Genomic DNA, 23,033 nt, shown 5'->3' with positions numbered 1-23,033 from the left:
TAAATTTATTTTTTCTCCTTTTTAAATTAGACCATGGCATTTTAATTAGAAAATTGTCGCGTTTTGGACTGACCCATCCTTGGTTAAAAAGCTTGCATGTTATCTTACTGCATGGAAACAATATGTTTGCTATCCTCAACATGAGTCTTATGCAAACAATGTTACTTCTGGTGTAGCCCTTTATCCTTCATTTTATAATATTAACGATTTGCCCACTAGAATTAGATTTTCTCAATGTTTATTACATGCTGATGACGTGAAACTTTATAAATAAATTAAGAATGTTGATGATAAGTCGAAATTACAATATGATTTGGATTTCTTATACGCATGAAGTATTGAAAATTGTTTGCGACTTAATATAAATAAATGCTGTTTTCTTCAGATTTCAAATAAGAAAAATACATTGAATTATAAAATATGAAATTAATAACGAAGAATTTAAAGTTGTCCAATCTGTTAATGACTAACGGGTAATTGTTACTAGAAACTTTAGTCTCAAGGAGCATATTAATACTATGGTTGATGATTCCTATAAGAAATTGGGTTTTTAATTAGAAATTCAAGAGATTTCACTAACACGTATGTACTCACTTTATTGTTCAATAGTACTGTCCGATCAAAACATGATTATTCATGTATAATTTGGTCTCCATGTTATAAATATTATTGAAATTGAGTTGAAAGAGTGCAGTAACGCTTTTTAAGATATCTTCATTATAAAAAATATAACATATTCCCTTTTAGAAATTATGTTTCATATGAATTTTTGCTGAATGAATTTAAATATGTATCGCTAGCCAGTAGGCGTGTAATAGCTCAACAAGTTTCTCTCTATAAGAATGTTAATGCTTTAATTGACGATAATAGTTTGCTTCACGAGTTCTGCTTTAATGTTAGAAAAGGAAATTTAAGATTTCGGCAATTGTTCATAACTCCATTCTCCAAAACTGTATTTTTGAGAACTCTCCGTTTATCAATATGTGTGAAACATACAATACTGTAACTTAATTAATAAATATCATATAGATCTTGACTTTGTGCATGAATATGACACATATGTAATTATATTAAAAGAATTTTGGTCGACAAAGTGATTTGTTTATATGTATAATATTTACACGACTTATTTGCAAGTTCTTTTTTAAATGTAGTAACAGACTTCCGTATATGAGATACTGTTTCATCCCTTTCATCATCTCATTTACACAGCATTTTCATATTTTCTTCTTTTTGGTATTTCTGTGTGATTTGTGTCAAATAATTCGAAAAAGCCACCTATAATTGGAATGTCTCTCTGTTGGTGGCACATTTTCATAAATAAATAAATAAATAAATAAATAAATATAATACTACAAAGATTTTAAGTTCACTTCTATCATTCTTAGACCATGCAGTATTTCAAGACACAAAAAGCTAGTGCTCTGCCACCTAAGCTACTCAGCCTAAGTTAGTCTGCAATGTTTCCACATCACCTTTGTCCAGTCATCCTTAGATCAGCCCTTTAGGCTGATGACAGTGGAGCTCTAACCTCCTAAGTTAGACTATATAGCTATCTCTCAACAAGCTGCCTCTGTGGATCAGCGGTAGAGTGCCGGCCTCCGGATCCCAAGATAGCGGGTTCAAACCCGACAGAGGTAGTGGGATCTTTGAAGGGCGGTAAAAAGTCCATTCGCCACTCCATGTCGTATGATGTCGGCATGTAAAAGATCTCTGGTGACACATTTGGTGTTTACCCGACAAAATTCATTAAATCTCAGCCATAGACGCCCAAGAGAGATTCGGTTTACTCGGTCTGCCATCTAGTGGGGACCTAGAGTAAAACGGAACGTCGAAATTGATGAGCAGACAGCCAGATGGCGTAAAATTGAAATGTCTGCACATGGTAGCTGAGGCCATACGATTATTATTATTTATTATTATTATTATTATCTCTCAAAAAAAAAATTATAATTCTGATCCAAAGCCTTAATCTCTAATTTATGTAAACATGGTATGCGATTAGAAGTCTCAAGTTCAAATCTATAAGTTCAAAAAGTTAAAATCAACAAGTGAGTCACTCCGTGGTCGCTCAGCTCTATGATCGACCTCCATTACATCCATATAATAAATTAAAATGTAGTAGGCCTTACATCACATTCCTAGTCCCATATAAACAATGTACACCCACTATTTCGTGCAGAACTTTATGTTCAACTTCGATTGCCTCAGGATCAGTATTGAACATTACACCATCGCCCTAGTCTCATTAGCAAAATGTATAGCCAACATCTTGTTCCATGTCCAGCACCGAGTCCCCAAGATCACCCTCCAATGTTTCCCCTTTATGAATAAAGCATACGTATTAAGCCTTACACCATGTCCCTAGCCTCATTAGTACAAAGTGTGGCCGCAATTTTGTTGCAATGTCCGCTGCGAGGGAGCTAATGCTTCTGCACATTGCACAAAAAATAATTTTAGGTAAGTTGTCAAGTTTGGAAGCAGTATTTTGAAGGCAGTTAATTACCTCAATCTTTGTGAAGTAAAGGATGGAGAGGGATACTGGTAATGACTTAGCTGTGTTTAGGTACATATTCATGCGTTTCCCTGGCTCATTATTGCCACCTTTAAATTTCTCACTGAACGTTGAGGCAATGGCCTCGGGGGAGGCAACTATTGTCATTAGAGTAGAATGTGTGCTGATTTGCCGTATTAAGGTATTAACTTATGTTTTTGCTGTTGTTACTTATCTTGTTTATGTTGTTTTTGTATGCTTCGTGAATGAATTTCTTGGTGGCATTCCTCACACATTTATATTTGTCCCACGTAAGATTGCGTGTATCCTGTTTCCATTTCCTGTAAAGTATATTCCTTATGCACATCATTTTGACTATTTATTTTGTGATCTATGAAGCCTTTTTTTTGTAACGATGGGTAGATTGCTTCTTAGAAGTTATGATAGCAGTTCCCAGTCAGCTAATACTTCTGCACATTGCACAAAAAATAATTTTAGGTAAGTTGTCAAGTTTGGAAGCAGTATTTTGAAGGCAGTTAATTACCTCAATCTTTGTGAAGAAAAAAAATACATATTCATGCATTTCCCTGGCTCATTATTGCCACCTTTAAATTTCTCACTGAACGTTGAGGCAATGGCCTCGGGGGAGGCAACTATTGTCATTAGAGTAGAATGTGTGTAATAGACTACTCTAATATATTATTTTACTGGTGTTTTCTTGTATTTTGTGTTAGCTGAAACTGTTAGGTGTTCGGAGGAACAGGGGATTACTGCTGTTTCCAGTACTGAGGATTGGAGGGTTAGTAAGGACAAGAGTTTTCATTATACAGGTTGGTTCAGTAATTAATTATTGAAGGAACAAGTTGTAGAATCCTACAACGAAAGTTGCTGCTAACGGACTGATGGGAAGAGGCAGGAGGTGAGGGCAAACACGCTGCCAGAACATTTCCAAGATAAAATCACCAGCCTTGTAGATACTTTTAAATCAATGTTGTATATTTTGTTCATGGTTTAGAGACAGCAGGTATTCCTCATTGATGTCACCGGTGGAGTTCGGAGCTCGGTACATGGAACCTAAAAGGAACTTGCTTCCAGCGAACATGAATTCCACCAAAACAAATTCTGCCATTGTTTCCAGCAATTCAAAATGCACAGGATTGAATTCGGGTTTCATGGCAATAAGTGATCCTCCCCCTGAGGTTTCCCAAATACTATGTATAACTGAGGTACCACATCTATGTCATAGATTGACGAATTCAGCCAGGTTTCACTAATGCACACAATTGCAACAGGAGTGGCCAGAACTGCCTGCCTACACTTCACATATTTCAGGCTGTACAACACAGTAACTGTCCTGTTATGTCAGTCCAATATTCTGAGTTGCTAACATCATAATTTACACTGCTTGATGTCATGTTAAAAAAGATACTGAGATTGAGGTGAACTACATTTCCAACATGACCATGTCTGCACCCCTGGGTTAATCTTCCACAGTAGAGATGTATTAATCATTGCACATGTTTCTAAACTGGTGAGTAAAAATTGTACATGTCACAAACAGCTGATTAACATTCTGTTTATAATTACACATGTCGCATGCATTTGAGTGAGTCTTCTGAGTTTGGTCCTGGGTTCAATTCCACATCTCCACTAAGAGCAACTGAACACATCACAAGGTGGGGAAATAATACGGGCGGTTTGGAAATTTTGCTCCCTCCGGTAACCCTCCAACCCCCCAGACGTCTGATACCCATTCCTACTGTAGCGGTATAATTATGAGCAGTATATGGAATTACCGCTACACCGGAAATCAGTTCGTGTGGAATTTAAAAGAAAAAGAGAAAGGAAACTACTGTTTAACCTTGCCCAATGGAACGCAACTCTGCGACAATTAACTGTTAAACGTTTAAGGTTCTTATTGGTGTAGATGGTACTATAACTGTGGGCAATTGCTTCGCCACTGGACTTTTATTGTACGTTCTTGCGTATGAGCTTGCTATTGGAAAACACCGCTGCTTGACCGTCGACTGTTCTGCACGGCGCTCCCTAGCTGCCGTTATTCAAAATCTGACTTCTGATCCAGCGTTCGACAAGTGCAGGCGTGATGTCGCTTGCCTTGCTGCCATTCGCTATGGCAGGCAAGAATGATTTGAATCCACCGTGAGGTGATTGTGAAAGGAAGGCGTAGGCCAGTGTAATACTTTTATATTTATGTTTTCTTTATTTGGTAGTGATGTAATTTAAATTTGTGTGAAAATTTGGAATGCAACTTTATGCATGCCTCGGAGTGCCTGCAGCTGACCATAATGTTATCCTTAGGAATATTTTGAACGAAATGGTACAAGTGAGTTCTTCAAAATTGTTGTCGCCAGACTGGTAAGTGATCATCTAGCATGACATTAACTCCAACAGACTTCCCATGTAAACTACGGTGCATTTTTGTGCAGCGAGTAAAACGCCAACATGGCTACCATCGTTGATGTTTCTGAATTAATATTTTTGGGAGATGTCTTGTGAAACACAACATCAGTTTACTACTTACAGGAGAGCAATGTTTATTCACTAAATTATATTCTGAGAAGATTTTCGTGTGAATCTTTTTGAAAGACAGGTATTTAAAAATGTCAATAATATTAATAGTAATAATAAAAAATCTAGTTGAGAGTAATGTGCTGGATTCGTAAACATTCTTATGGTTTTCTTACTCCCAAACCTGCTAGGGTTAATATTAATATCGTGCTGCATCTTGGTGATGTGATAAAGATGGTTTTCCAGGCATTAATAAAATGGAATTGTTTCCAGGCTACTGGATAAATATATTAGCTGTTGGACACTCTCTCATAATTATATTTTGTTAAGGTAAAATTTTAGGTAGATTCATTATATTTTGATCCTTCTGAAGTATAATGAAGTTGCTAATTTTCTTAATATTATTTGCCTTGTATGCATTGTTATATCGATCTTGTGACCGTTAGATTGTCTTATCTTGATGCTGTCTATGATATTCCGACACATTTTTTATTGAATTCCGCCAATGTAAATATGCCCTACCAATTATGTTATATTTAAACAAGTGAATAATTTCTATTGATGGACATACTTTCGCGCCACGAAAACAGTGTGGTTTCAAATGACCTCTTAACAGGAGCTGTGATAAGTAAATGTGTGTGTAGTCTGTTGTACCTCTAGCCTCATAAGGGTGACTGAATATTTAAAATTAATTTAAACCCTAGTGAATACTGAAGCGTGCTTTGCGTTGCATTTTATTCCATTTTTAAAATTAATTTATTCCTTCTTCTTCTTATTATTATTATTACTAAATTTTCCTACCTTTAAATGTCAATTAATGGCTACGGTTCTGAAGCTACACTCTATTTTAACTGCATTGTTGTTGGTATGCTTCCGTCTTTTATTTGCTTGATAACGGTTTGATTTGCTTGCATTGTCGCGGTGTAAGTCAATGTTGTAACAATATTTGAGTTGTGCGGACGTTCGTTGTTGTGTGATGTACTTATACCGTTGGTGTGATGAACTGCGTCACAAGATGAGTGTTAATTACTTCAGTATTATTGTGTTACCTTATAATGGTTTCCATACAATAATTTATTTGTTTCTCTCTTGATGTGGGCTCTCTCTTAACTTAATTTCACCTACCTTAATGCTACTTTAGGACATTATCGTTCTGTTGGGGGACGCGGAGAGATGTTTTCATTTGAAACGCTTCCTGTTCTCTGACAGATCTCAAACCATGTAAATTTTAAATGTATTAATGCCTGTTGCTTTTAGTTGTTTTATAACAATTTGGAAAATTGCAAAAGGTTGTAAATTGAAAGGGGCGCGCGTACCCAGACAGGTGCACCTAAAGTATAAATGACTTTAAAAACACTTTATATCTTCCTTAAAAAGAAAGGGGTTCGACCTCGAACAGTAATTTGTTATGAACTTCAAGGTCAAACTCAAGTTGATTACTTCTGGAAAATATTAGTGAAACTTTTAAAATGGTTGAGGTTGTAGGTATTCTAACTTGGTGACCACGCTTGGTGGTAATTCTTTGAAAACGAGCCTTGCCATTAGTTTTCCTTTTAATTTTAATAGATTTTAATTTGTTTTATACACCCGACTTATTGTCTCTTATATTGTAATAAATTTTGGTCTTTTAAGTGTGACGGTGAGTGTTATTATTGTCAATTGCTCTATCGTTTTAGCTCCTTCCACACTCTGTTATGGTCGCTGACCTATTGGTTTTTCCCACATTCCATCGCTTCCCCTTTCTATGTTTGTGTTTGATCGAGGCCCTTCCCTCCGTAGTTGGCGTGAATCCGCGCTGGTAGTGCTGACAGTCGAAGACTTGAGCTGCGGTATTGTGACCTTTTTTTTTTATTGCCCCCTTCTTCGATTGTTGGTGTGCCACACTACAGTGAACTGTAGACCTTCACGTCTACACCATGCCCAAGAATTAATCTCACATTTATATACTAATAATAAGCACTTATTAATTTCTAAATCTGTATACAATTCTCTGTTTGTCAAGGAGTACTTATATACTACTTCTGCAGATGTTATTACACTTTATACCATAAAAACGACACAAAATCGGAGAACTCATATCACTACAGAGCTGCTTGCCACCATTTTGAACTATTTCCTGCTTATTTTGTTGTTATGAGCTGCAGATTTAAATATTCAAGAATAGCATTCTTGCAAAACTAAACATTTCAATCCTTCACTTCCATCCAACACAGCCAGACATGAGGCAGTGTTGCCAACATTCCTATCACAGAATATACTTTCCACCTGCCTGAACACTGAGGATGCCGAGGCCAACCTCATGCTCTGAATCAACTCCACTTTTGCTTTTGTTTACTCACTTAATTTAACTGTAACAGGATGCATTTCTCAAATAGGTTGCTTACCTGTTACTCATGACCATATTTCAGTTCTATTGATTTGATAGTTCTTGGAATATTGTGAAGAGTGAGTGAGTGGTGTTTGGCACTTCTACCATACATTGCGCATGATTGTGTAGAAATCAGCCACTAGTTACACTGTCAGATGTAAGAACAAAGATTGTGGAAGAGCAACAGGAGGCCAAGTTAAATGTTGGAGAGCAACAAAGACTTGCCATTTAGACACCTAAATATATCCAAACTGCATAGAGCAGTGTTTATAATGAGGTGATAGAGGTGAAGAAGAATAAACAAAATACAGATGATGGAATATAACACACCAGCCACTGTGGATCATTGCTGGATTTTCAGACACTGGATCCCAAGATCAAATTTTCAAAGGTCAGAATAAATTCTGAGTATGGAAAGCAAATTGAGTACATCAGAACATGGTCAACCAACTGCAAATAATGAGGCCTTGAAATATAAGAAAGATTCCAGACATGTTTTTGGTGTGATTCCTCCACCTGAAACAACATTAACAATATGTACCTACTAATACCAAGATAAAAATCTACTATGCCATCATACGAGCCATTATATTTAATGGCATTGAAACTAAACAAGCTACTGAAGGCAAGAGTAAATATATCGATATCACAGAAAGAAGGTATTAGCAAAATATCACTAATGAAAAAAATAGGTAGGGGTTTCGAAAGAAGAATCATAAAGATGTACAGAGGTATAAACGGAGGCAGAATGAAGTGCCTAATACACAGCAGGTTGATTCTCTGGACTGGTCATGTTGCAAGAATTGCCAATAGCAAAATCATGGTCAACCAGACACCCCAAGAACACCTATTACAATATGGAGAAAGGAACTGGGATGGTAATATTAATAATCATTGTACTGGTTCAGATAAAAAGTGGTGCGAGCTATTGCAAGCTGTGCACTTCGTGACCATTTCAATGTTTTCAATCAACAAATTATTAAACAAATTAATTTAAAACACCACCTAATTTATACTTTATTTCTTGCCTTTTGGCACAATTATAAAAACATTATCATATACAGAACCTGTTTCGACAATTTCCTTCAAATAGCTTAGCTGAAACAATTTTATTAGTAAGTACATTAACATCTTAAATTACTTTCCCATGGAAACTTACAACTATTGCTTAAATCACTTGAAATTTGGGGGGGGGAGGGGGAATAAGTGTGGGGATTTTAGTGATGTGGTGTGTAAAAAGTTACTTAATTACAATTACTTAAATTACAATTCGCGTCTACAGTAATATTAAAATACTTATTTCCTAATTGAACATATTAAAAAATCTAAAAAGTCTGTATGGGCACTTTTATTAAAAACACTAGGTGGCTTGATCTTGCTTATGTTAAAATCGATGTATATAACAGTCTTCAAGTTTCTTACTGATTGTGTGTTGTGTTGATTATCCTCCTTTAAAGTTGCCTTTTATTTTTAGTACCAGGTTGTGTTGAACTGTTAATATACAATGGTCTTATGGTGACTTCTCTATTGAGTTGCATCAAATAGCGGTCTTCAGATTTACGCAGCTTGCCTCACAATATGCAACCAGCAGAATGTACGTAACATTTTAAAATGTGTCGTTCAACGAAATTGTTCTAATTTTGTTTGACCTCGGAAAGAAGGTATTGGTAAGGGGTATATTGTTTTAACTCACCTTTCTGGAATGGTGTTTATACTCCGCCGCCTTGGGACTGTTTTCGTGTACACGATCTAGTGTTATAGCGATGTGTCACAGTGTGTTCGTTTGTATGATTCGCCGGAGAGAGGGGTAGCGAAGTCGTGTCGTCATCTAATACGTCTCGCGAAGGGGGAGGGAATACTAGCTGTGCTTCCATGACGTCGTGTTTGGTTATTTTACTTGTTCGTTCTTTTTGTCTTCTGTTTACCCATTCTACTTATTTACTTATATGCTCATATAGGAGGTTATTTTGGTCATTCATTTCATTTAAATTCCGTTCTTTGTTTTCTCATTTGTCGAGAATAATGTGGATATTTTCTAGGTTGCTCATAAGACTTCCTTTATTAATCCCATTAATTATTTCAAGATCTTGCTTAATGTTAGTGAATTTATGGCTTGCCTCTTTCATATGAGCTCCCATAGCAGATAATCTCCTGTACTTCTCTGCATTAACATGCTCCTGATATCTAATTGTAAGGCTTCTCCACATTGTCCTACATGTTTTTTTTTACACTGATTGCATATCTACTTATAAATGCCTGACTACTGAAATTTGTCATCCTTAAGTTTATTGACCTTGTTATGATTGAAGAGTCTATGTTTCATGTTGTAGTTAGTTGAGTATGTTACTTCGGTGCATTGTTTCTTAAACGAGTTTGTTATTTCGTAAAGCCTCGGGTTATTAAAGGTGAATTTCATGTACACCTTCGCTTTCTCCGATTGTTGCTTTAATTTTATTTGTTGTTGATATTTGCACTTAGTAATGATTTTATTGATGAATTTCAAACTATAACCGTTAAAAAGAGCTTGCTGGCAGACGTGATCTAGTTCCTCCTTCCTATCTTTTTCTGTTAATGGAATTTCATAGGCCCTGTTTACGACGCTATAGTAAGCAGATTTCTTTCGTGAAATAGGGTACAAGGAGTCGCTTTGTATTGTGGTCGGTGTAAAAGTGGGTTTTCTGTGTATTCCTAAATGGAACTTCTTGTTTTCCTGGAATGCCCGAATGTCTAGAAAATTCAAGTATGCCTTCTTGTTCTTCTACAGCAAATTTAATGTTATGGTCTAGGTTGTTTAAGGTATTTAGAATGTTGTAACTGTTATCAAGTTCATTATTTATTATGGCATAAGTGTCGTCAACATAGCGCAGCCAGGGATCTAGGCCTTTAATGCAGCGTAATATCTGAGTGCGTTCTAGGTAATCGAGGTATATATATTAGCTAAAATCCCAGGAGCCGGAGCTCCAATAGGGAGTCCATCTTGCTGATATATTATATTACTGAAAGAAAAGTAATTATGGTTAAGTACGAATTCCAAGATAATCATAAAATTTTATATTTCAAGTTTTCTAAAGCGTTTGTGTTCCAATAGATTCCTTTTTATAATCTTAATGGTGTTTTTTATGGGAATATTAGTATACATACTGTATCTTTAATGTCAAAGGAGCTTCTTGTGTGGGAGGAAGTTAAAGTTTTTAACAAGCTTGCAAAACTCCTTGGAGTTTTTTAACGACGTTTTGGTGAAAAAGCGTAATTTGAGTTAAAACTTATGGATGAATTGAGAGGTTTTGTATGTGCAACTTTTACGAAAGTTAATTACCGGTCTAATAGGAACATCCTTTTTATGTAGTTTAGGCTTATCCCTTGCTTTGGGAAGTCCTGGGTTCATATTTATGAGCTTCTGTATTTCTTGGTTGTTTAAGAGGAAGTTACTTTGTTTTAGTATTCCTTTCAAGTTCCTTTTTATTTTTAGGGCGGGGTCCTTCTCATGACCTTAAATTTGTTGTTATGGAAAAAGGTTTCTATTTTCTTAATGTATTCGGTTTTGTTTATGATTGCAACTGTTCCACCTTTATCGGCTTTCGTTACAACTACATCACTTTGTCTAATTTTACATTGAAGTTCTCTATCTATCTTTTAATAGTTGGAAATCGATTCTAATCCTTTAATTACACTGGGAATATTTTTCCTAGCTTCATACCTTAGATCGTTTTGAATACCAATTGGTAGGGTCTGTATGGGCGATTCAGTTTCTGCTAACGTTTGTATTAGTTCTTGACTTTTATTGATACTATGCCAATTGAGATTTGGTCCTTTTCCTAACATTTGTAATTCCTGTTCTGTGAAGGTCGTGTTCAACAAATTTTTGACAGGAGGTGGGAGTTTTTCATTATTAAAGGGAGCCTTAAGCTGTGGTGTATTTTGTTTTGCTGGTGCATTGTTTTTTAGATTTTCTAGTTTCTTATTTAATGTGAACTGTTTCTTTTCAAAATGTTGGAATCAGGTAGTTATTAAGACATTCTTTAAAAATATTGCATCCTTACTTACTTTTGCAAGTTTCATCTTTAGTTTTAGATAGATGTTTTCACTATTTCTTGCTTTGGTTAGAGTTCGTATTGCAAACTGTGCACTTCATGACCGCATCGATGAATTCAATCAACTAATCATTAAACAAATTAATATAAAGGTTCGGTTAGGTGGTGTTTTAAATTAATTTGTTTAATAATTTTTGATGGTGCCAACTAGGCGGCCTGCTGATCACTAGATACTACAGGCTGACTTATTGTAATTTTGTGGAATTTTCTCATGAGCCATGATCAAACCAACAAGTTCGATCATGAGTGAAGTACAGGAGACAAAATTCGAGAATGAACTTGATGGACCTGTTCTCGCCTTGAACCCAAGATACTGGGATATCGAGGACTTCACTCCATGTCCTGTCTGCAGAGGGAGCTACTCAACATATAAACAGCAAATTCCATAATGTCGAGGATTAGGGGTGTAAAATCTAATTAAGCTAAACAGTACTTACTTGTTTTCTTCTTTGACACAAGCGACCAACTGGCCTACTGTGTGTTCATCTACACTTATTTCATTCTTAATATCGCTGGAAGGCTGTAAGGAACAAAAATGCAGAACAAAGTAAGAAACGTACAGTAAACAGATTACAAGAGTAAAAGTTTATAAATAGACATGACATAGCTAACAAAATAAACTACATAATTGCACAATAAAAATTACAATTTATTCTCCCAATATAAAAATGAAACAAGCAAACAAGTGTTAAGTCAAAGTTATATGAAGTACACGAACAAGAAAAGGAACCCATAATAAGATAAAGAGGACAGCACTGGAAGAGGGAGAAAAAGAAGAAGAAAACTTGAAGGACGACAATAATCTCTGCAATTCTTTTCTTCTTTTCCTACAACTTCCTGTCACCACGTTCATCCTTTGTGTGTTCTTAAATGACTGGTCACTTGTTTGTTTCTCGTGTTCCCACAGATGGCTCTGATTGTCAGATAGACATGCGTTGGATCTTAACCTGAGAAAGGCCGATCTCTTTCTTGCCTACCATGTTCAAGTTCGTACAACAAATAGTCAGTTGTTGGACTTTTCATTGACTCTAGACAATCTGAAGGCATTATTAATATGGACTTAAATATTTACATGGTTCATGGTGACTGTAGTCACGTCCTAGTTCGTGAACCGTGGACAACGGCTGAGTGGCCTAGTAAGTGGCCCTGAGAGTCGGGATACCAGTTGCTGTGGAATGGGAGTGGGCATCTCGGACATATTCTGAGTCATGGCCCTCCTTGTGCTCTGGCGACTTGGGCTATACAATCCACCGGTGGTTCATAACCCGTTAGAGGAGATATTCTCGCTTGGACTATGTGTAAGTAGGGTAGCATCCTGCTTCACGAATTTACCAAGCTAAGAACATTTTAAGCAAACCTCGGACTATGGGAGTAACGGAGTCCCACTCCCATTTGACTGGCGAGGGACTCCTTGGAAACAACTTGGCGAACGAAATGGAATTCGATGGGGAGCTATCAATATTAATGGGGCTTATGGAGGAATGAAAGTAGAACTAGCTGAGCCAGCAAAGAGGGTGCTCCTGGATGTGCTAGGAGTAAGTGATATTAAGGTAAGGGGAGATGACGAGGAAGAGATAGGAGATTATAAAGTGTACTGGACGGGTGTTAGAAAGGGAAGGGTAGAGTATGGGGTAGGGCTCTTTATCAGGAATACCATTGCACGGAACATAGTTTCTGTTAGGCACGTAAATGAGCGAATGATGTGGGTAGATTTGGCAGTTGGAGGAATTACGACAAAAATTGTCTCAGTGTATTCACCATGTGAGGGTGCAGATGAGGATGAAGTTGACAAGTTTTATGAAGCATTGGGTGACATCGTGGTCAGGGTCAAAAGCAAGGATAGAATAGTGCTAATGGGCGATTTCAATGCGAGAGTTGGAAATAGAACTGAAGGATATGAAAGGGTGATTGGTAAATGTGGGGAAGATATGGAAGCTAATGCAAATGGGAAGCGTTTTCTGGACTTAAGTGCTAGTATGGGTTTAACAGTTACGAATACATTCTTCAAGCATAAGGCTATTCACCGCTACAGATGGGAGGCTAGGGGTACCAGATCCATAATAGACTATATCTTAACTGACTTCGAATTCAGGAAATCTGTTAGGAATGTGAGAGTTTTCCGGGGATTTTCCGATGATACAGACCACTATCTGATCTGTAGTGAACTAAGTATCTCTAGGCCTAGGGTAGAGAAAGTGAAATCTGTCTGCAAACGAATAAGGGTGGAAAATCTCCAGGACGAGGAAATTAGACAGAAGTTCATGGATATGATTAGTGAGAAGTTTCGAACAGTAGATAGTAAGCAGGTTCAGGATATAGAAACTGAATGGGTGGCATACATCGATGCTGTAGTAGAAACAGGAAGGGATTGCCGAGGAAGAACTGTGTGTAAAGATAGGAAAAGGCGAACATCTTGGTGGAATGATGAAGTGAGAGCAGCTTGTAAACGTAAAATGAAGGCTTATCAGAAATGGCCCCGAACAAGGGCCGAGGCAGACAGGGATTTGCACATAGATGAAAGAAACACAGCGAAATAAATAGATGTTGAATCCAAAAAGAAGTCTTGGAAAGATTTTGGTAATAACCTGGAAAGGCTAGGTCAAGCAGCGGGGAAACCTTTCTGGACAGTAATAAAGAATCTTAGGAAGGGAGGGAAAAAGGAAAGGAACAGTGTTTTGAGTAACTCAGGGTGAACTCAAAAGATACTAGGGAATCACTGGAGAGGTGGAAGGAATATTTTGAATATCTTCTCAACGTAGAAGGAAATCTTCCTGCTGGTATTGCAAACAGCCAAGTTCATGGGGAGGAGAAAAATGATGTTGGTGAAATTACGCTTGAGGAAGTGGAAAGGATAGTAAATAAACTCCATTGTCATAAAGCTGCAGGAATAGATGAAATTAGACCTGAAATGGTGAAGTATAGTGGGCAGGCAGGGATGGAATGGCTTCATAGAGTAGTAAGATTAGCATGAAGTGTTGGTAAGGTACCTTCAGATTGGACAAAAGGAGTAATTGTTCCTGTCTATAAGCAAGGGAACAGGAAGCATTGCAACAACTATCGAGGTATCTCATTGATCAGTATACCAGGCAAAGTATTCACTGGCATCTTCGAAGGGAAGGGTTCGATCAGTAGTTGAGAGTAAGTTGGATGAAAACCAGTGTGGTTTCAGACCACAGAGGGGCTGTCAGAATCAGATTTTCAGTATGCGCCAGGTAATTGAGAAATTTTACGAGAGGAATAGGCAGTTGTGTTTATGTTTCGTAGATCTAGAGAAAGCATATGACAGGGTACCAAGGGAAAAGATGTTCGCCATACTGGGGGACTGTGGGATTAAGGGTAGATTATAAAAATCAATCAAAGGCATTTATGTTGACAATTGGGCTTCAGTGAGAATTGATGGTAGAATGAGTTTTTGGTTCAGGGTACTTACAGGGGTTAGACAAGGCTGCAATCTGTCACCTTTGCTGTTCGTAGTTTACATGAATCATCTGCTGAAAGGTATAAAATGGCAGGGAGGGATTCAGTTAGGTGGAAATGTAGTAAACTGTCTGGCCTATGCTGACAACTTGGTCTTGATAGCAGATTGTGCCGAAAGCCTGCAGTCTAATATCTCGGAACTTGAAAATAGGTGCAATGAGTATGGTATGAATATTAGCCTTTCGAAGACTAAATTGATGTCGGTAGGTAAGAAATTCAACAGAACTGAATGTCAGATTGGTGATACGAAGCTAGAACAGATCGATAATTTCAAGTATTTAGGTGGTGTGTTCTCCCAGGATGGCAATATAATAAGTGAGATTGAATCAAGGTGTAGTAAAGCTAATGGTGTGAGCTCGCAGTTGCGATCAACAGTATTCTGTAAGAAGGAAGTCAGCTCCCAGACGAAACTATCTTTACATTGGTCTGTTTTCAGGCCAACTTTGCTTTACGGGAGCGAAAGCTGGGTGGACTCAGGATATCTTATTCATAAGTTAGAAGTAACAGACATGAAAGTAGCGAGAATGATTGCTGGTACAAACAGGTGGGAGCAATGGCAGGAGGGTACTCGGAATGAGGAGATAAGGCTAATTTAGGAATGAACTCGATGGATTAAGCTGTACGTGTAAACCGGCTTCGGTGGTGGGGTCGTGTGAGGCGAATGGAGGAGGATAGGTTGCCTAGGAGAATAATGGACTCTGTTATGGAGGGTAAGTGAACACCTGAAATTTGGAATTTATTATTATTATTATTATTATTATTATTAACGATATGATTGTTATAAACTAATTTCGAGTTTGTGTTGTTAGTCCTAAAAGCGATTCTTAAATTACGTTTTTTGAATAGATTCGTAATACTATATATTTTACTGATATTATATGTAAATACGGCAAATTTCTTATTATCTTTTTCTTTTTGTTCTTGTATTAACGTAGTCTTAGGCTTATTTTTCATTTTATTTATAATCCTGTTTACAAAAGAAATTGATACTATATACCATTTAGCATACAAGAATGGCTATAATAAAGAGTTTGTAAATGGTATCCTTGCACGGTTGAAGAGATAAAAGTGTATTATTTGCTGATGATTCTCGTGAGTCAGGTAAGAAAACCTAAACTCAAGTTGTGCTGGTCCATCAGGAAGGTTCAGAAAGTAAACTATTTTCAGAGACTATGACATTTGAACTATTCTGTCAAATTTCACAATTTCTGCACTTCTCTGATGACACGTTTACAGATCGATATGACCGTCTAAGAAAAATCAGACCAGTTTCAAATTTGCAAAAAAAGTTTCAGAATATCTACAATCTTGACAGAGTTATAGGTATTGATTACAGTGTTACAAAATTTCTAGGTAGACTCCCATTTGAGCAATACAATCTTTCAAAAAAAGCCAGGTTTGTTATTAAAATTTATAATCTCTTCTGGATACTGTTCCCAGTTCAAAATTTATACCAGACAAGGCAAACAGGGTGTTATTACAGCAACAAAAGCAGCAGTGCTGGAACTAATGGAAGCAAACTTGAACCAAGGTTATATATTATATCTTGATAGCTGGTATGTCTCTCCTGAACTGGGTGTATACTGTTGCTTCACATCCGTAGGTTAAACCTTAAAAAGCCCTAAACGTGACCCCTGGGTGGTGCTAAGGAAGCAACAACATTGCTGCTGGAGCTATCTTCTAAAGATCTCCCAGCAAAGACGCAAACTGTACAAAGTAATCCACTCAACGGCTCTTTTAAAAACCAATTGACTCGAAAGCATGGACACGGTATTAAAATTTATCAACTAAACACTGAAGGTATCAGTAGATCTAAGTGTGACTTTTGTCAAAATTGCCACGTAATAATGACACTGATCTGGTACTCATTCAAGAAACGCATGCTTCTACAGAAGATGAGTTAAGGAAGAGAGGGAAGATTTATGGTTATAGTATTATTGGTGCACCCTTTGGTAATGTATATGGTATTGCTTCATATGCCTGTAAGAACTTGGAACAGGTTGAATTCATCTCATTTTGTACAATTAATAATATTCATACTGTAACAATAAAACTGCAAGATGTAACCATCGTAAATATCCACACACCTCCAGCCATCTGCTGCCCAACCCCAGCTTTTCCAGATGCAAGTCATCCAACTACCTATGCCGGCGACATCAACAGCCACCATGAAACTTGGAAATATGCAAGAAATGACAATAAAGGCATAGCTTTAGTAGAATGGTCAGTAGACCAAAATGTATATCTTATACTTGATGCACATGAGAAGGGCATGTTTAGATCTGCTGCTTGGAAGCGAGAGTCCAACCCAGACCTCTATTTCGTCACACATGACTCTGTAGGCAACCCTCTACCCATGATGAGAGAAGTCTTGGGGGACTTCCGAAATAGTCAACACAGACCAATCTTCCTTGAGATGGGCATCTCTGTTTCCTTAATTACATCTTTCCCATGCCCACGCTGGACCTTTAAAAAGGCAAACTGGAGGAAATTCTCTGAAGAGCTGGACATATGCATCAGATAGATTCCTGCAACTAGCCATAATAGATCAGAGAATTGTAGGGCTTGTGAAATCTGTAGCCAAAAAGCACATCCCAAGAGGTTACAGGAAAGAATATAACCCTGGATGAAGTGAACAGTGCGATGCCATATACAAAGATTTTCTTGAAACAGGTGCCCATGTGACTGATGAGGAGGTATTATGGAGTATAGATGAAAATCGTACACAGAAATGGACAGCAACAGTTAGGGATTTCAAAATCAAATCAAAATCTCTTTATTTGCAAATGAGGTGTCTACTCTCATTCCAGTAGAGAAGCCTGGAGCCTACTAAGAAAACTTGGAGGAAGCTCAGCAGGAGTTAGAGAGAAGGCAACTATCTCACCAAACAAAGTAGCCTCCCATATTGTTTTAACTTCAAGGGTTACTAAAGACAAAAAACATACAAAAATGGTGAAAAAGAACCTAAGGATGCTTAAACATACCCCTCCAACCTCTTCCAAGTACTCTGAAGCCTTCACGATTGATGAGGTTGATACAGCAATAAAGGACATGAAAGTTGGTAAGGCACCACGTTTTGATGGAATACATCCTGAATTTATCTTAAATATGGGACGGAATGCGAGAAGGTGGCTGACGTGCTTCTTTACCCACATACTTCAGACAGGTATTCTTCCCAAGGAGATTAAGAACACTAAAATCCTTGCCATATTGAAAACTGGCAAACCGAAAGATATACCACAAAACTACAGACCAATCGCTATCCTCACTTGTTGCTATAAATTCCTTGAAAGACTACTATACAATGGAATTAGCATTGTAATTAATCAACATATTCCTATTGACCAAGCTGATTTTAGTCAGAATCGTAGCTGTTTTGACCAAGTCCCTGCACTCACAACATGCACTGAAGCAGGCTTTCAGCAACAGTTGAAAACCTCTGCTGTTTTTTTTATTTTTTATCTTTCCGCTGTTTATGACACGGTTTGGAGAGAAGGGCTGCTGTATAAACTTCTTCAGGTATACCATGCAAAACCACAGAACAATTATTTGGAAACATGCTTAATAGTAGACTCTTTCAGGTTGTTCTAGGGAATAGGACTAGCAAGCTGAGAAGATTGATTAATGGTCTCCCTCGAGGATCAGTCTTGGCTCCTCTCCTGTTCAATCTGTATGTATCACACTTGCCACCAACAAACTCTACAAAATTTTGGTATGCTGATGATATAGCCTTAACTACAAGCCATAGTAACCTGAAGGAAACGGTGAACATTTTAACTGATGATCTTCCATTCTTAGTGACTATTTTCAGAAATGGAGACACCAACCAAACACCAGCAAAACTGAGGTGTCCTGCTTTCATCTAAATAACAAAGTGGCAAGCTGTACTCTCCAAGTGTCTTCTAATGGTTATTTATTTATTTATTTATCGTATGATGTGCACAGATAGATTATATAAATAAGTATACAATATATACACAATATATACAAGCAGAAGCCTATAGTTCCAAATCAAGTCCATTGATCCATTTCAAGGCCTCCTCAGTTGCGTTATGAATGTCCTCCAAAGGACCTTGAAATGCTCTCCGTGGACACTCGGCAATTACGTGGTGGATGGTCTGTGAGGTAGCTCCACAATCACACCCAGAAGACTTCTGCCAGCCCCATTTATAAAGCGTATAGCCGCATCTTCCTTGATTGACTCTTATCCTGTTTAGAGTCCTCCATTGACGTCTGGGTAGATGGAATCCAGGAGGTTGAACATGAGGTAGAGTCACAAGATGTTGATTGGGAACAGAAGACTGCTGCCATTGGTGTAACCAGGCGTTCGTGATGGAGAATCCAGATTCTTCCAGTGTAAGTGCAGTGCGCCAGGGTGGAGATCTAGACTTAAGTCGAGGAGGGGCAGGTTGAGTAATATCCTGGTGAACGGGGAGGTTGGAGTCCTGGCTGGTCTTCTTCCACAGTTTTAGAAGAGCTACAGACCTTCTTAAGCAAGGCGGAGGAATATTACTGAGTGTAGGCAGCCAGGCCACGTTTGTAGAGCGAATACAACCGGTTATGATGCGCATTGTTTGATTTAGTTGAGCATCAATCTTCGCAGTATGAGCACTGTTCAGCCAAATTGAAGCGCAGTATTCAGCAACTGAATAGCAAAGAGCTAGAGCAGTAGATCTCAACACTTGGTTGTTTGCGCCCAAGATGTGCCGGCTAATTTTTGAAGAATATTATTCCGACTTTTAATCTTGGCGGCTGTGTTGTTAATATGATGTTTATATGTTAGGGATCTGTCTAATGTGACACCTAAATATTTTGGGAAGGGACAGTGTTGTAAGGATTGATTTCTAAATGTTATTGAAGGCCTGTAGTTGGCAAATTTATTTCTGAGATGAAACACAGATACAACAGTCTTTTGGAGATTTGGACGGAGACACCACTTTTGGAAGTATGTATCTAGCTTTTCTAGATCTGCTGTAAGAATTTGTTCAGCTTCTGGAAAACTTGGTGTTTGGCTAACCAGTAGTATATCATCTGCGTAAATAAATTTCCTCAGGCACAATAACTACCCAAAATACTTAGGTATAACATTAGATCGGACACTGTCCTTCAGGCAACATCTAGTAAATACAGCAACAAAGATTAGGAGTCGTAACAACATTCTGCACAAGTTGTGTGGTACAACCTGGGTGCTTCTGCAACTACCTTGAGATGTTCTGCATTTGGTTTAGTTTTCTCTGTGGCAGAATATTGTTCTCCTGTGTGGATCAACAGCTGCCATGTGAAACTTGTAGACACTCAACTCAACAACACAATGAGGATTATTTCAGGTGTAATAAGATCAACTCCTACCCACTGGCTTCCTGTCTTGAGCAACATCATGCCTCCTTCATTCCGTAGAGCACAAGCACTGTTGAGAGAATACTCCAAGATAAATGAGAAGTCTGACTTGCCCATCCATTCCAATATTCCTGACCTTCAGAGGAACCGGCTGAAATCTAGACATCCACCGGTTGAGTTTGCTCAGAGGCTCACAGAAGACAATTTCAACCCCTATGTCCAGAGGAAGGAAGAATGGATCTCAAAAACAGCTGAACATTTCTGGCCTTTCTTCCCACCTAATTCGAGGTCTGATCTTCCAAGAAGAACTTGGACCATACTTAATAGGATTCGATGTGGTCACGGAGTCTGTGCTGCATCCCTGTATAAATGGGGAAGATACAATCCTCCGAGTGTGAGTGTGGTGCTCCTATTCAAACCATCGAACACACTGCAATGGAGTGTAGCAGAAGAGCCTACCCTGGAGATTGGTTTTATTTTCTTATTTTCTAGAGGCCAATACAGAGGCTCTAGAATGGATAACAACTTTGGACATTAAAATATAATGTAATTGCTTTCCTGTTTCTGTATATATATGCCGTACGATAAATAACAATAAATCTCTTGAACTTTTTCACACCTTGTTGGAGAATGGAACTCAAGCTGTGGGTACCATATGCTGTAACAGGAAGAACGTGCCTCCAGAGTTGCACGCAGTAAAACTGACGAAAGGTGAGGCTATTAGTATGACAGCTAATAATATTCTCACCATAAAATGGAAAGACAGAAAGGATGTGCATTTACTTTCAACTGTTGATAAGGACTTGGACCTTGATGTGAAACTTCAAAGAAAATGAGGTGAAGGAGAGGAAGTGGTGAAAGACTCCAAGGATAATGGAAGATACAACCGGAAAATGAATGCAGTATATCGTCAAGACCAAGTCCTTGCATGTTTTCCCGTAACGCAATGGACTATCAAGGGTCATAAAAAAGATAACGAAGTACCTATTAGATTTGGCTAACTTGAATTCATACATTGTGTTCATGAAGGATACTGGCAGGTGGCTGCACTATACAAAATGTCTCACAGCAATTGCGAGCGAATGTTGCAGAGTGTTGCTCTCCTGCCTAGGACAACAAAAGAAAGAATGCCTACTCAACACAGCCCCTGTGACTTCAGGCAAATGTATGGGGACATTTTCCGGTGCCTATTCCTCAAACAGAGAGAAGAAACATCCATCTAGGACATGCAAAATATGCTAGGGTCATAAAATATGGCCCAAAGTGAGGTGGCTATGTAAAAAGTGCAGTATTCCACTCCATCTGGAAAACTGCTTCAAAAACTATCTTCAGTACTCGGGAGATAGTGGGTTCTAACCCCACTGTTGGCAGCCCTGAAGGTAGTTTTCCATGGTTTCCCAATTTCACACCAGGAAAATGCTGGATTAAGGCCATGGCCACTTCCTTCCCACTTCTAGGCCTTTCCTGTCCCATCGTCGCCATAAGAATTATCTGTGTCGGTGCGACATAAAGCAAAAGAAACCAAACTGCAAACCCCATGGTGCAACAGCCCCTGAAGGGCCATGGCCTAACAAGCAACTGCTGCTCAGCCTGAAGGCCTACTGATTACGAGGTGTCGTGTGGTCAGCACGACGGAACCTCTCGGCCATTGTTCTTGGCTTCCTAGACTGGGGCCACTATCTCACCATCAGGTAGCTCTTCAAATTTGATCACATAGGCTGAGTGAAACATCCACCAGCCCACATATGCAGGTTAAAATCCTTTCCCTGGCTGGGAATCAAACCCGGGGCCTCCAGGTAAGAGGCAGGCAAGCTACCCCTACACTGCGTGCCTGGCAAAAAAATAATACAAAAAGGAAGCCTACACCATCAGAAATCTTTCTGATGTACAACATACAGGCAGACAAGGTAAAAAATATGGTATATCCAGGGAGTAACATAGGACCATTGTGCTGAAATCAAATGCTGGATAGAGAAAGCGGAGTCCATCATCATTAGCATTTGGCAACTCCTATCTTGAAACGATCTCAGAATAAAGCTCAAAAAGAGAATAACATATTGCTGTGTCCTCTTCCCCCTACTAAATGCTGTAGAGCCCTATATATTTTATTACCCACAGAAAAGAGAATCCAAACTTTCAAGATGTGGATATATAATGGTAAGTTGTGTAATTCCTGTGGGTTATTTCCATGTCGCAGCAACAGAGATAGGTCTTATGCCAACAAAAGAATAGGAAAGGGCTAGTAGAAAGGAAGCAGCCATGGCCTCAATTAACGTACAGCCCCAGCATATTAATGATATGAAAATGGGAAACAATAAAAACCATTGTCAGGGCTGCCGACAGTGTGGTACACCACACAACGAGCTGTCGACCTGAGCTTATCAAGTCAATTTAATTAAAGAGGCTGGAATACATGTATCACATTATGAGGACTCCTAAAAAGGAGAGTCTGTTACAAGTAAAATTTTGAGGAAAAATCTTGGCAAAAGAGGACTCAGGAGAAGACTGGCATCTCGGATAAACATTATGAAGAAATAGGTTGGAGCTCTTCGGCACATGATGAAAGGAAGATAGCCATGCTCATAGCCTAAATCTGGTTAGGATAAGGTAGCAGTAACCATGAAGAAATCAGCCACAAGATGCTATGCAGTGGAGGGACTCTGAACAATAATAGCTGCTATACATATCCTAGCATAAAATTGTGAACTACATGAAGAAAATATGAAAATTGTTTAAA

This window comes from Anabrus simplex, chromosome 10 (assembly GCF_040414725.1).
Source record: "Anabrus simplex isolate iqAnaSimp1 chromosome 10, ASM4041472v1, whole genome shotgun sequence".
NCBI classification, from domain to species: Eukaryota; Metazoa; Arthropoda; class Insecta; order Orthoptera; family Tettigoniidae; genus Anabrus; species Anabrus simplex.
The sequence above is the reverse complement of the archived record's forward strand: the minus strand, read 5'-3'. Positions refer to the sequence as shown.